The sequence below is a fragment of the Pongo pygmaeus genome, chromosome 7, assembly GCF_028885625.2.
Source record: "Pongo pygmaeus isolate AG05252 chromosome 7, NHGRI_mPonPyg2-v2.0_pri, whole genome shotgun sequence".
NCBI lineage: Eukaryota > Metazoa > Chordata > Mammalia > Primates > Hominidae > Pongo > Pongo pygmaeus.
Window position 1 is genome coordinate 119,342,187 of NC_072380.2, and position 16,537 is coordinate 119,358,723.

Sequence of the window (16,537 nt, forward strand, 5' to 3'; positions counted from 1 at the left end):
CAAGTATGCTATAATCCCATAAAAACTTAAAAAAAAATTCTGACAAGTTATAAATAAGACTATTTGCTGTTCATAGCATTTATTTATTTTTGCTTATTCTTTTCTCACCTTTTTAAGTCAATTTACTTGATATCTGGGAGTTATAAAAATATTTTAAGATAGCCCGATTTACTACCCAATAGCTGGATTACAGTTTTGAATTCTCCCATAGAGGAAAAATGTTAATGTCTGAAAGTAATGTTTATACCAGTTGACTCTCTATTAAATGTATATATTTTGGATCTCTACTGCCTAAAATATACCTTCTGCTATTTCTGTTGAGATGTGCTAATACCTCAGTGAAACCTAAGTTACACCAGAAAAAGCAGTTTTCTCAGGATTTCTTTATAGTCAGCAACAAGAGGTAAAAAGGTGAGTGAAAACATTCTGGGTGATTTTTCTAGATAGTCCTCACCTGCTGTAATTCTTAGCCAGAACTATCTTTGTTGAGAAGTCCCTTTTTCCCCAGCTCCATCAGAGCACACCCCTGGCCCCTTTCATCTCCCCATTCATTCCCCTCAGCAGAGGTGTGATTTAAGCAATCAGTTTGGGTGAAGACCTGGGTATACATGGCTCAGTTGCTTCTTCTTCGCTCAGGAACACCTAATGTCTGGTCTCTCTGCTCTTGGCCATGTGGTAAGCTTAATGTGAAGTGCCTGCCTTGTGTGTTTATGTGTGTATATGTGTGTGTGTGTGTTCACAGGGGCGAGCCGGGGGGATCCTGAGTTTGGCCAGTTCTGCCTGTGATTTTTTTTTTTTTTTTTTTTTTTTTTAGACAGAGTCAGAGTCTCACTCTGACTGTTGTCCAGGCTGGAGTGCAGTGATGTGATCTTGGCTCACTGCAACCTCTGCCTCCCACGTTCAAGGGATTCTCATGCCTCAGCCTCCCGAGTAGCTGGGGTTACAGGCATGAACCACCACGCCTGGCTAATTTTTGTATTTTTAGTACAGACAGGGTTTCACTATGTTGCCCAGGCTGGTCTCAAACTCCTGCCCTCAAGTGATCTGCCCGCCTCTGCTTTCCAAATTGCTAGGATTACAGGTGTGAGCCACCATGCCAGGCTCCCCACCTGTGATTTGATGGATACAACAAATGCTGCCGCATCCCCATCCTTCTCCCAGTGTTCACCTCTACACACAGAAGAGTGTTTATCACAAACACCTGCACTTTGTGTTGGAATGTTTTTGTTGTTGTTTTTTTTTCTGGCCATGGGAATATTCTTGGCCCATGCATAAGACAAGCTGTACTTAAGAGTTCATGTCCCTAGAAGTAGCCCTCAAACAATGACGGCCTAGGAGTTAATGAATAAATATGCCAGCTTCCTGGAGCCTAGGCTGAGATAACTCTCAGAGTTTTGTTCTGTGCTTTCTCCCAGCCTTACCCAGATGGATTGAGCTTAGGCTGCCTGCAACAATAACTGGCTTTAGAATATTCTTTGTTGACTTTCTTCTCTTCCCTGTCTCACTCCCTCACTCCCCTTCTTGGATTGATTCCCAAACGAACTACTTCTAGTCCAATCCTTGGCTTGGGTTCTGCTTCAGGTGAATCTGTTTAGAGACCATCATTTAGGCAACGCTGCCTCCCGCCTATGCTGCCTTCTCCCACAGCTCATAGTGATAAAGCAGATGTTTCCAGCCCCATCTGCCTGACCTCTCTGTTTAGCTCAGTTCAGCACCAGGTGGGTAAATGGTTTATATTTTTGGCGTTTCTTCTCAAGTCTTCATAATTTTTACTTTTCTGCTTCTTTTAGTTTCCTGGTAATAAAATTGAAAAATATAAAATTTAGCCTTTTAAATAAACACTGAGTTTGTTTCACAACCCACTCGGTTTCTGCCAAAGACATGAAAAAATATGTGGCCATTTTCTATTTTGTTTATAGTGCTGTAGCCTCATGACAAATTTAGTCTCCTTGCTAAAATTTGACTAATATTGCTTTTGTTCTCAGAATTGAATTTTTTTTTTCTGTCAGATAACCAGATTCACATTTGTCTCTTTATGCTACCTTTGTATAGTGGTTTTCTCTGGAAACAGAAAATATTTTTTATAACATGGCTCTTTATTTATATTTGCTCTTGGAGCTGAGTCAGAAAAATTTACAGATTGGAAATTGAGGCTAAGAAGCTAACAGTGTGCAAACTTGGATGAATTATTTAGTTTCAATCTCATTTATAAAACAGGGATGATATTATTTTACCTACACAATAGAATTGCTGCTAATGTCAAATAATATGAGTGAATGTGTTGTCCTATAAGGTGAGATTAAAAATGCTGGTTTTTATTTACTCAGGAATAATTTTGGTTTTGAGGCAAAGAGAGGCAGTTAAGTCTTAAGAACCGGGCTAATTTGAAAGCACAGGTGAGGCCCCTCAGGGACCTATTGGCTTCTAAATTAGAAAGTTAGAAAATTGCTTTCTAGGAGGTTCTAATCTATTCTAAGCATGGTAAGTTTAAGATCCATGGGGGGGAAAGGGAGTTGATTGTTTTCACTAGATTGTTTCTGGCACAACAATTCATGAAATAATACTTTCTCTAAATAGTCATTAAGAATCTGAAGCAAGGTCATTAGCTTGGGGGAGGGCAGTGTGGTATGGAAAAGCCAGCTAAAGTTCCTTGGAGTTAATCAATAGTCGGGATCCTCAAACAACTGCCTCTTTCACATGATGCTTGTGCTGATCCTGGGTGGGGATGCATCTGACAGTTGAATTGATTAAAATAATTTTACTATCTCCTGCATCTCTAACCAATTGAAAACTTTGCTTCTTCATCTCAAATGTGGCATTGGGTAACTAAAATAGACATTCTCTGATATGTAAAAAATTGGGAGTACCTCATGATGTTTATTAACAAACTTTTTTGACATTTGTGAATTTCTGTATTTGAGATTTCCTATATTTGAGATTCATCACTTTTAAATATCTCAAACATGTCCAGAATGTTATCTCCTCATGTAAATTTAGGCAAGCTATTTTCAAACAAAACAACAAAAACTCCCAAAGTCTTGTTTTTATTTTCTAGCTTTCACTGACACCTGGTGGCCTCATGTTATGTGAGGAAAGAAAGCCATTCTAGGTTGTGCTTTGGGCTGGCCAGCAGCTTGGTGTCTTCTGACTGTGTCATGTATTTGGATCTCAGAGAATCTTTAATTTATCCCTCAGATTGTACAGCTCATCTAGAGCCCTTTGACATGACCACCTAGCTTGTGCATTGTATTTCTAGTGATAAGTTTAATTTCTTTGTTAAGCGTCCTCAATATTAGAATTTTTATTTTTGCTAAGATTGAATTTATTTTCTAGTTTCTATAGCTATTTACCTATTTTTTCATCTCATATTTCTTATCGTTTTCCCTTTAATAGATTCTCACTCCTGCTATTTGGGAGTAAATTGGAGAGACATAGATTTGTCTGGTATTCTAGACTCTGATCTGCCTTCTGAACGATAGATTTTCCATATATTTAGGGAGAGGAAGAGTTAGAGCTAAGGGATTCAAGTGTTCACTCTAATTCCACGTTCTTTTGCCCACAAAGTTATAAAAACGTGTCCTGAAAAGTACAATTGAGCCAATGTAGAAATGGCCTTCTAAACTTGTTGGCATCCAGGGGTACCAAGGAATCACCTCTCTTCTGCTCTGGGTACTAACAAGTACAAAACAGATCCAGATAAATCAAATAAAATTTAATTATTAGTTTTATTACCCCAAAGCCCATGGCTCCCTGATTGGCAGTTAATGCAATATTAGAGGCTTCCTACTACCTCCATCCAAATGGCCTTGAACTGGCCCTGGAGAAGGTTGGGTCTGCAAAACATAGAGTGACCTGATTCTACTAACTACTTGGAGGATCTTGGGCTGCCTTACTGCTAGGTAGCAGCGCAGGGAGAAGAGAAATATTCCCATATGAGTTTGCTCTAGTTTCAAGACTATAGTAGTCTTAGAATAATAATCCTATAACATATGCAGGCCAAAATGAAAACTCATTCATGGTGAATATGTATCCCGTAATACTTTTTGTCTTAATCCAAAGACTGCATATGAAGTTCACAATTGTCCCCTTGTGTGTGATTCCATTCCATTGGTATGGAATATTTGCCACATAGGGTGGAAATATCAGACAGACAGAAAGCTATCTGCCTTAATGACCTTAGGTGGAAAACATCAGATTGACTTTAGTTTGCAAAGTGAGGGGGCGAGTGATAAAAATTTATTAATGATTATGTAGAATTCCTACATGCAAATAGGATGGACCTAATAGGCATTGAAAAAAGTTCTATATTTAGAAATTTAATTAGAATCTGTATAAACTAGGAGAAAAGTACCTACCAGTTTTCCATGGAAGCCCACATTCAGGACTAAATTTACTGTCATTCTATAGTAAGATGAAATTAAATTTACTGAGTGCCTACCATATATTAGAAATTAGAACTTAGATTACTAAGATTTAATGGGGCTCATTATATTCTGGTGGTCAGACTAAAAAGACTGGGCATCTTAGAGGAAAGGCTGAGGATGGGGTGGGAGATTTGGCTTAAGAATACAAAATGATACATTTTTTAGAGTTAGAAAGAAGTTTGGAAATTAAGCTCAGTTTCTAATGTTCAGATGAGGAAACCAAAACCACAAAAAGTGATGGGATTTTCTCACAGTCATTTGAGGTCATTAATAGCAAGGGAGGACCAAAACCAGGCCTGACTATTTCCAGACAGTGTGCTTCTTGTGTTTCCAGATGACCTTTGTCATTTATTGCGTCCATGCCCACAACGAACACATATATAAACTATGCACCCAGCACCACGCTTGATGTTTGCTATGCGAGGTCCTCAGTCAAAATCCCTGATACTTGGTGTGTAATTGTTATTTTTATCTTTTCATGGGAAACAAATAGGATTAACTGTACCCATCGTTTAGTGTTGTTAGTAAGTCACTGTGAGATAAATTCTGCATATTGCGCAGGGGAGTGAACATATTGATCTTATAAAATGTATGAGAGAAAACTCTATTTGTCCAGAGATTGCCTGCTCTTTTTTTTTTTTTTTGAGACGGAGTCTCGCTCTGTCGCCCAGGCTGGAGTGCAGTGGCGCCATCTCGGCTCACTGCAAGCTCTGCCTCCTGGATTCACACCATTCTCCTTCCTCAGCCTCCCCAGTAGCTGGGACTACAGGCATCTGCCACCAAGCCCGGCTATTTCTTTTTGTATTTTTAGTAGAGATGGGGTTTCACCATGTTAGCCAGGATGGTCTTGATCTCTTGATCTTGTGATCTGCCCTCCTCAGCCTCCCAAAGTGCTGGGATTACAGGCGTGAGCCACCGCGCCTGGCCCAGAGATTGCCTGCTCTTTAATGTTTGTAGAAGATGTTAGGGACTTGCCCCTTCACGACTCAAAAATAAGTGAAAGTTGTGATTAGATAGCACAGTTTGAGGCTCAGGAGATAGTAAAAGAGAATACAGCACTTCCTCAGCTTTTGATGCCATCAGCTTGGTCAAGGCCATGAAGTTTGGCTGTGGAATGTGTGTCTGGCCTAGGGTGGGGATGACACCCTCATGCTCAGAGCAGGGGCAAAGCTAGTATTATCGAAGTACTGCTTGGCACAGCATTTTGTCAGCCATAAAGAGACACTAAAGCCCATTTGGCTAGTCTCTTCTAATTTTCCTACATTTCTATCTCATTGTGATTAAACAATGCAAAGTAAGGCCCTGCCTAGAATGGAGAGGTGACTCTAATTTTGTAAAGCTTCTAAAACGTTTTGCATAGAATTTTGGCAGACACTAAAACAGCACTGGGGAGATACATTTGAAAGATACCTTGTTCCTGCGATAGCCCAGTGTCTGTTTTTCTGTTGGACTATGATAGTACCTTGAAAGCAGAAACCACATCTTATTCATCTTTGTATTCCAGCACCCAGCACATTAGTAGGTACACAACAAGATAAGTGGGTAAAAGCCGGAGCTCTCTGGGGGAGAAGAGGGAGATGAGTCTAGAAGCATAGAATGACTCTAAGCAACTCAAGGTGGGTCTTGAATACACATTGGCTAATGTGGTTGATTTTTAAAACAAAAGAAGTATTATTTAGTTGGATATTTGAATCGGAAACTATAACATGACTTAAAGTCTACTAAAGGCCTGCAAATGGAGAACTATGGTAATGACGTCTCCGTGTGAAATTTATGAACTCATCTAACTTAGAGTAGTGCTTAGACTATTGAAACAGTAGAGACTTACCAATGATCTTACCAAAGTCTCTCAGCATCAGGTGCTCATGAGCACTTAGGACCAGGGTTGGATCATGGAGAATTCCTGCCTGCATTCTTGGAGTGCCCAAAGTACCAGCTGCTTGTGGTTTTCATTAAAGATAGATCTATATGCCTTACATGCCAGACTTGTGGGCGGCAGAGTTGACTTTTTGCCGTGTAATATTAACAGCCTTGGCTTTTGTGCTTATATACAAAGGATCATCCCACAGCTGGGAGGAGGTTTCAGGACTACCTAGGAGCAGAGGAAACATTTTTGCTATTTTTTTTTTTTTTTCCTTTTAACATGGCTTAGCCTTTAATCCACTAATTGTTTATGGCGGCATTAGTCTTCATACTTTTTTACAAAAAGTGTTCTTTGAGAGGTATTAAAACTTTGTCAGAGATGGTCACCAGTCTGGCTACTTCTTTTGGCTTACATTTGGAAGAAAGATTTAGCAAAAATTACACACTAGGAGAGGACATTTTAGCCCTGGCTTCCTGAAAAGGGTGGGGGATAATTTAATTATGTTTACTAATGAAACTCTCAGTAAAAGAGTGTTTTGATAGCTGCTTAGATACCCTACCAGGACTCCATTCAAAAGAGTATTACAGAAACTTTAGAACTGCCAGATCCATTTATCCTGCTGCTCAAAATTCTTTAATGGTTCTTTATAGTCTTTGGGTAATACGCAAACTCGTATGATGTTCAGGCCTCTTCCAATTTGGTCCCAAATTTCCTTTCTAGTGTCTTTATGCAACTCCTCCTCCCATCAGCTTGTTCCCCATCCCTCCAACACCAACACCTGATACAACTTCACACCTCTCTAGGGCCCTCTACTATGTTCCCAGAAGGAACTCCAGATTTAAAAAATTGTGGTAAAACATATTCAACGTAAAATGTACTATTTTAACCATTTAAAGTGTAAAATATAGTGCATTAAGTATATTCATAATGTGATACAGCCATCACCACTATCTAGTTCCAGAACTTTTTCACCACTGCTAATGGAAGCTCATACACAGTAAGTATCCACCCCCATTTTCTCCTCCACACACCAGCCCTTTCTGTCTCTATGAATTTGCCTATTATGGATGTTTCATATAAATGGAATAATACAAGATATGGCCTTATGCAGGTGGTTTCTTTTACTTAGCATAATGCTTTCAAGATTCGTCCATGTTGTAGCATGTAGCAGTGCTTCATTCCTTTTATATCACTGAAGACTATTCCATTGTATGTATATACCACATTTTGTTTACCCATTTGTTTACCCATTCCATTGTACGTATATACCAAATTTTGTTTACCCAATATGGACACTTTGGATATTTCCACCTTTTGACTATTGTGAATAGCTGCTATGAACATCTGTATACAAGTTTCTCAACATCTGCTTTCAATTCATATATATGTGAATTTAAATATGTATTTAGAATACATATAGAAGTCTCAACAAGATAACATTCAATTTATATAAACATATTCTATATATAATTATATATATGAATTTATTGAATCCATCGATAATTTATATGTATACTTGTATATAAATCCATATATATATACACACACACATGCAATTGGGTTTTGTTTGTATTTTTGTTGTTAAATTATAAAAGTTTATTATGTGGTCTTGATACTAGACCCTCATCTGATGTATGATTTGCCAATATTTTCTCCCAGTCTGCGGGTTGACTTTTCAATCTCTTGATAGTGTTCTTTGATAAACAAAAGTTTCAAATTGTGCTGAAGTACAGTTTGTCTTTTGAAGTAGCAGTTAAAGTACAATTTTTCTTTTGTTGCTTTTTGGTGTCATATTTAAGAAATCATTACTAAATTCTGTGTCAGGAAGATTTTACTCTGTTTACTTCTAAGAGTTGTATAGTTTTAGTTCTTATATTTAGGCCTTTATGTTGATGACTGGCCTCTCTCCCTTGACACAATGCCAAGATCTTGGGCTTCCTTTTTTAAAACTATTAGTATATTAGTCAGGGTTCTCCAGAGAAACAAAACCAGTAGGAAGTAGGATACACATTCAGTCATCCCTCAGTATCTTAGAGGGATTGGTTCCAGGACCCCTGTGGATACCAAAATCTGTGGATGCCCAAGTACCTTATATAAAATGGTATACAACCTACACACATCCTTCCATATACTTTAAATCATTTCTAGTATACTTATAATACCTAACACAATGTAAATGCTATTTAAATAGTTGATATACTTTATTATTTTTAATGCAGTGTATCAACTATTTTAGTTGATATTAAAATATTTTAATACTGTTTTTTAATTTGTATTTTTATTTTTAGGGTGTTTTTTTTTTTTTTTTTTTTTTTTTTTTTGAGACAGAGTCTTGCTCTGTTGCCCAGGGCTGGAGTGCAGTAGTGCGATCTCAGCTCACTGCAAGCACTGCCTCCTGGGTTCACGCCATTCTCCTGCCTCAGCCTCCCAAGTAGCTGGGACTACAGGTGCCCGCCACCACACCCGGCTAATTTTTTTTTTGTATTTTTAGTAGAGACGGGGTTTCACTGTGTTAGCCAGGATGGTCTCAGTCTCCTGACCTTTTGATCCACCTGCCTTGGCCTCCCAAAGTGCTGGGATTACAGGCGTGAGCCACCATGCCTGGCCTATAGTGTTGTTTTTTAAAGTCTAATTATTTTTGATCCATGGTGAGTTGAATCTACTAATGCAAAACCTATGGATACTGTGAACTAACTCTACATAGAAAGAGATTTATTATGAGGAGATGACTCATCGTTATGGAGGCTAAGAAGCCTCATGATCCGCCATCTTGCAGCTACACCCAGGAAAGCTGATGGTGTAGTTCCAGTTGAAGTCTGAAGTTCTCAAAACCAGAGGAGCCAATGGCGTCATTCCCGTCTGAGTCTGAAGGCCCAAGAACCAGGAGTGTCAATGTATGAGGGTAGGACAAGATGGATGTTCCAGCTCAAGCAGAGGGAACAAATTTGTCCCACTTGACTTTTTGTTCCATTCGGGCCCTCAGTGAATTGGATCATGCCCACTCACATTGGTGAGAACAATTTTCTTTATTCAGTCTACTGCCCAAATGCTAATCCCTTCCAGAAACACCCTCACAGACACACCCACAAATACTGTTTTACCAGCTATCTGGGCATCCTTTAGCCATGCCAAGTTGATATATAAAATTAACCATTATCATAAGTAAGGCCATAATTTAGACTGTATCTTCTTCTGAAACAGCTTCCTTTATGAGGTAAAACTCTGAAGTTCCTTCTTCTCAGCACACACTTGAATTCTCTTATTCTTACTTAACTTGATATTAGCTTCTGGCATTATTTATGACATCTTTGCTGCTCTCAATTCTTCTAAAAACAATTGACTTTTAATACAATTTCAATGTCATAAGAAAGTTGCAAAAATAGTACAAACAACTTTCTTCTCCATATTCACATTCAGCACTTAACACTCTGCCCTCTTTGCTTTCTCATTCTTTTTTTTTCTGATTTATTTAAAATTAAGTTGCAAAGCATCCCTTAACCCCTTAAACATTTCTGGGTGCAGTTCCTAAGAATAAGGACTTATATAACTACAGTAAAATGATCCAAATCAGGATACTAAATATTAAATATCTCTTACCTAACTCATATATTCAAATTTCTAGTTGTCTCAATAATGTTTTTTCTTCCTAGCCTAGTATTCCACTATCATGAATTGTTTTTAGTTTCCCCATATCTTTAGTCTCCTTTAGCCTAGGACATTTCCTCAGTCTTTTTTTGTCTTTCTTGAGCTTTAAATATTTTAAGAGGACAGGCAATTAATTTCTAGAATGTCCTTCAATTTGGGTTTATCTACGGCTTTCTCATGCTTAGATTCATTTATGTATTTTCAGCAGGGAAACTAGATTAATAATGTTATGTTTTTCTCAGTATATCATATCAGAAGGCATGTGATAAAGTGTTGCCTACTATTGGTGATATTAACTTTGATTTCTATATTAAGGTGTCCACTAGCTTGGTCCACTGTGAAGTTACTATATTTCCCTTTGTCAGATACTCAGAGGTTGTGTAAATACCCTGTTCCTCATCAAACACTCCACTGGTGACTTTGACCTAAATCAGTTCTTACAGGGTGGTTGCAAAATGATAATTTTCCCTTAACTCTCTCATTGCTTTTACATTTATTAGTTGTCATTCAACTCTAAGATAAAGCTATTCTTTCTTCTGCATATACTACTTATTCATTTATGTATTTATATTAGTGTTGGTTTATGGATTTTTGTTTTATTCAATGGATTATTATCTATTCTCATTAATTATTTTGCTGCTCCAATTTCCCAAGAAATATAGCCATTGAGAGCTATATTTCTCTCAATATAGCCATTGAGAGCTCTCAATATAGCTCTCATATATAGCTCTCAATATAGCCATTGAGAGCCATTGAGAGCTATATTTCCCATTATTCTTTGAGCAATTCATTACTTTCTGGAAAAAGATATTCCAGGTTTATGACGTACTTTTGGTGCTCCATGATTTCCAAGATTCCCTGGTTCCTTATTGTGAGGGATGCTATTTTGAAATCGAAATGTATACGCGAGGTGAGGTCATTGCTCCTGGGGTGTCAATGCTACTGTCTTTTCAGCAGAAAGAGCTGTGTGTGTGTCTGTGTGTGTGTGTGTATGTGTGTGTATGTGTGTGTTGTGTGTAACTATATTTGTTTACATTCTATCATCTATGTCAAACATCATAGTTCATACTAATGCTTTCCATTCCAGTCTATACTTTTTCATTCCCATATTTGTAGCTTTTTCTCTAACAGAGATGTCTGGTTCCCATGATTATCAATATATTAACCATTTGTTCAATCCTGAAATATATATAAAATAGTTTCAGAATTGCTAATTCATATCACCATGAAAAACAATCTATTTATAGAGTTCACTATTTGTTTGCATTTGTTTTCATCTTTAGACTGAGGAAGGATTTTGAGTTCTATTTGGGGCAATTAAATTTGAGGTGCCTATTATGTATTAGAATAGAGATACAGAGCAGTCTTTCTGGATCTCAGAATAGATGTCAAGAACAGAGCTAAAGATTTGAAAATCTTCAGCTTATAAATGATATTTAAAGCACTTAAAGCAAGAACATTGAAAGGGCTCATTAGGGAAAGTGAGGATAGACAAGTGTTGGCTGAGGAAGGCCAGGCGTGGTGGCTCACGCCTATAATCCCAGCACTTTGGGAGGCCAAGGCGGGCGAATCATGAGGTCAGGAGATAGAGACCATTCTGGCTGGCTAACACGGTGAAAACCCCGTCTCTACTAAAAATACAAAACATTAGCCAGGCATGGTGGCAGGCGCCTGTAGTCCCAGCTACTTGGGAGGCTGAGGCAGGAGAATGGCATGAACCTGGGAGGCGGAGCTTGCAGTGAGCTGGGATTGTGCCACTGCACTGCAGCCTGGGCGACAGAGCGAGACTCTGTCTTTAAAAAAATAAAAAATAAAAAAAAAGAGAGTTGATCGAGGAAGAAGAGCCAGCAAAGCCAGCAAAAGAGACTGAGAAATATGGATCCATGAATAGGAGTCATATTCCCAGAGTGTAATATCCTGGAGAACAACTGCAGACAGTATTTCAAGGGGAAAATAATCAGCTATGCCAAATGCTGCTGAATGGTTTTAGTAGATGAGCTGGGAGAATTGACCTTCAGATTGTCCACTGGTGATCTCAAGTGAGGTTTCCATAGGGTTATTAGGATAACTTGTTTAGAATGAATTAAAGCATAGCCAGTGGCTTTCTAGGAATGGGAAGTGATGAAGTGGAGACTGTGAGTACAGACGAAATCTTGAGAAATTTTACTGTAAATAGGAAGAGAGAAAAGGGTTGGTAGATGATATGGTTTGGCTGTCCCCACCCAAATCTCACCTTGAATTGTAATAATCCCCACATGTCAAGGGTGGGGCCAGGTGGAGATAATTCAGTCATGGGGGTGGGTTCCTTCATACTGTTCTCATAGTAGTGAATAAATCTCACAAGATCTGATGGTTTTGTGAATGACAGTTCCCCCACACAAGCTGTCTTGCCAGCTGCCATGTAAGACTGTGCCTTTGCTTCTCCTTTACCTTCTGCCATGATTGTGAGGCCTCCCCAGTCACATGGAACTGTGAGTCCATTAAACCTCTTTCCTTTATAAATTACCCAGTCTTGGGTATATCTTTATTAGCAGCATTAGAGCAGATTAATATAGTAGATGTGGGGTCTTCTGAAAGATGGCAGATATTGGGGTTGGGCACGGTGGCTCAAGCCTGTAATCCCAGCACTTTGGGAGGCCGAGGCGGGTGGATCACCTGAGGTCAAGACCAGCCTGACCAACATGGAGAAACCCTGTCTCTATTTAAAAAAAAATACAAAATTAGCTGGGCTTGATGGCGCATGCCTGTAATCCCAGCTAGTCGGGGGACTGAGGCAGGAGAATCATTTGAACCCGGGAGGTGGAGGTTGTGGTGAGCCAAGATTGTGCCATTGCACTCCAGCCTGGGAAACAAGAGTAAAACTCCCTCTCAAGAAAACAAAAACAAACAAACAGAAAAACAAAAGAAAGACGGCAGATATTACAGCACCTAAGTATATTGATAGAAAAGACCCCATCAAGACAGTAAAAGGATGGCATAGGAGAGAAAGGGGGTCTATTCAGAAGCAAAATCTTTGAAGGGTAGGTAATGTAAGGATCCACTGTACCAGTGGAGTGGTTGGCCTTGGATAGAAGCTGGAAATTCATCTGTGACAAGTAAAGGGAACTAAGCATTCTGAAGTGGGTGTTTCTGCTGCTGAGTCACCAGACAATGGCATATTAAATTCATTATTCTATACCCCTGTAAGTTACCATTCAGTATGAATTTCCTGTTATGTCTATCTCTCCTCAAATACCTTATCCTCAATTTACTAGTTCATGGCTTTATATCATATTCCTGCCTCCTTCTGAAAATGTGTTAAAAAGTAAGAATCATAAGAATATGTTTTCATTGTTTTTTAAATTTATTTTTATTTTTTATTTAAGCCTCCAGTGGCAATAAATATATTTTGTTAATCTCCTACTTCCTTTTTCCAGCCAAGAGTTTTGTTCCCAGCTGTTCTCACCCATGAGTTTCTGGGCTCTTGACAACTAGAGATGGCAGCCTCCTTAGAATAAAGGCTCAGAGATTCTTGGGCTCCATTCCTGAGGTCCTGTTTTGTTTTGCCTGTCATCCCATCACCCACCCCATCCACTAAGAAAGAGTTGACAAAGACAGACCAATTTAAAATAAAGGACCTCAAAATCTTAATTTCCTGTGTAAAACTAAGGGTACATTCTACCAGATGTAAAGAGCTATCTGTGGAAATAAAATGAGTTAGATAATAGTTAGTGAGGATGTGGTGCCGTGACTCAACAGCCTCAACACCCCCTACCCTCCACTGCCATAGGATTCGAGGACTGGAGAGAGAATGGACTCGTCTACTGCCTGTTTGAGATCTTGAACAGTAGCAGCCATACCTTTTCTCCCCATACCACTGAGCTCAGTATGGGGGGAGAGAGCTAAAAATGCAAATTAACATATTTGAGAATCAGAAGGTCAGGGACTGCCTTGTCCTCATCTCCCATCTGACTTTCTCACTGTTCTGGAGAACTGGAGGAGTCTCAAAGAATATGCAAGACGAAGTGTTCCTAGGCCTGCCACCAGGTGGCCATGAATAGAAGTGGGAGAGAGTGTGACATATAGTTTATCTCGGGTATCATCAGAAAACTTGGTTAGAATTCTAGTAGATCCCAAAACCCAGGGAAGAGGGAAGAAGTGGAGTCAGTTAACTAAGGTTACTATTCGGGAGAAACATGCCTCATTTGTGCCCCGGGAAGAAATGGGACAAAAATTCAATAGCTGATACTAGTACCTCCCTGGTACTGGACTACAGAGTCAATCCAGGAACTGGATAAAGGAGAAATCTCAAAAATTTGGGAGAGAATTTTGAGCCTGGGCCTGAACTGAGTATTTGAGCTGAACTGAGAACTGATCAAGAATTGGCTAATTTTCCACCATCAGCAGAAAAGCGGACTATGAAGTTAGTCAACTTCCAGTATAGAGAAAAAGGCTACATTTTTGCACAGCCAAGCATGCACTTAAAATGCATGCAGATTCCAACAGATTTAGAATAATTTCAACCTTTATTAAATTTAAAATTCTAAGTAAGTTTGTAAACATGAGACCTGATCTCCATTTCTATATTGTTGGATTTTGTAAAATATAAAAACTTTCTAGAAAATCACTAAATCTATATAAATGAGTTATATGAAATCTAGTGGAATATTGAATTCTTAAATGATCAAATGTCCTGTTCACTTATTTTTTAGTAAATTTCTGAATGTGGATAAATTTGTGTTTTGGTAAAGTTTACATTATATTGTCTAAGTTAGGAGCTGGAAAACCTTGGTTTGTGGGCAAAATTGGTTCCGGTATCTGTTTTTGCAAATAACAAAGTTTTGCAAATAAAGTTTTATTGGAACACAGCCACCCCCATTTGTTTTACATTGTCTGTGGCTCCTGTTGCAACAGAGGCCATATGTCTCACAAATCCTAAAATAATTATCTGACCCTTTACAAAAAGCTTGCCAACTCCTAGACTAAAGCTTAGTCAAAGCAAAATATATGTGTGGTCTTATTTGAAATACTAAGTAGAGCCTATGATATTTCTCTTAGAACAATATAAGGTCTTCACTAGGGCATGGTGTTTTCCAAACATAATTCTTGAAACACTGCAAAAAAACCAAAAAGGAATCTTTAAAGATCCTTTCCCCACAAAATGGAGGTGATATTCAAGTAGAATATCAATACTAGAACTCAAGATGACATTTATAGGTGTATAAATGCAATGTTCTTAAGCTTATCATAAAGATTTAAGTACTTGCAAGAGGAGCTGGAATAGAATATGACATTTTGTGAGAAAAGAGTTCCATGAAGAACCCTCCTGCGTCACTTTCACTTTTCATTCCATACTCCGCCACTCTTACTTTGCAGCATGGCTCTCACACTGACCTTCAGAACTAGTTTTCACAGAGTATTAAAGTTACACGAAGTGAAATTATGATGTACTGTTTGGCAAAACATCATCAATGCCTTCCTCTTAAATGACTCCACATTACCTTATGAAGATCAAGTCCATGTTGTAAATCCTAAACCTTAAGGCATGATATTATATTGATTTCCTTTTATTATCTAGTCTTATAATGTAATTATGAAAAGCATCTCCTATTCTAGTTGGATCAATTTCTTCTTGTCTCCTTTATACACGATTCTGATTTCCCTTTTCAAACTTTAGGGTATGACATACATAAGTCAAAATACTCTTTTAAGAAATTGGGCTGAGTGTCAAAAGTTGGTCTCCAGGCATAAGATCTGAAAGTCATCGTATCTGAGATTGAACAAGATTGGAATAATTATCAATGTTTCTAAAATAGAAATCCATATTCATTTTAGAAAAAAGCATGTTTGAAATAATTGAAATGGGGAAAAATAGAACTTATCTATAACGCCTCCCCATCTCCCACAGAGTTACTGATTTTTACAGTTTTTGCATATAGACCCTTTCAGAAATGTCTCTATGGACACAAATTTAGAAAACCACAAAACTTGGATGATACCATTTGTGTTATGTACTATTATAATAAATATCTTTCTATATTGGTAAATAACAACTAGCAACTTTGGTTGCATGTTATATACCTGCCACAAAATTTGTTTAGAGTATTACTTCATTTGACCTTTAATTGTTTCCAGGTTTTCATTATTATTCATGTTGCTGTGAAAAAACATATGTGCCTAAGTACTTGATCAAATACTTCTTTAGGCTAAATTTTGAGGGGCACAATTACAAGATCAAAAGTTCTGAATAACGTTGAGACTTTCAGTACACCTATTGCCAAATTGCCCTCTAAAATGGTTGTACTGTTTATTGTTCTCTCTTGAAGCTTATGAGAATGCCTTTTTCCCCCACACCATCATCATTACCAGAAGTTTGTCTAATCCAATGGCTTTCCAAATTATCTTGAATATAACCCAACAGTAAGAAAAGACAAGTTTTATATTGTAATTTAGAACACACACACATTGTTATACACATAATAAATGTATGCACATATATTTAATACAAAGCTCTCACAAAACAATACTCTTACTCTGTGAAATACATTTAATATTTTATCACATTTTATTTAAAATGCTGGTTGAGACCTAAGTTGATTTCATGAATTTAAGATGGAAAAAAATG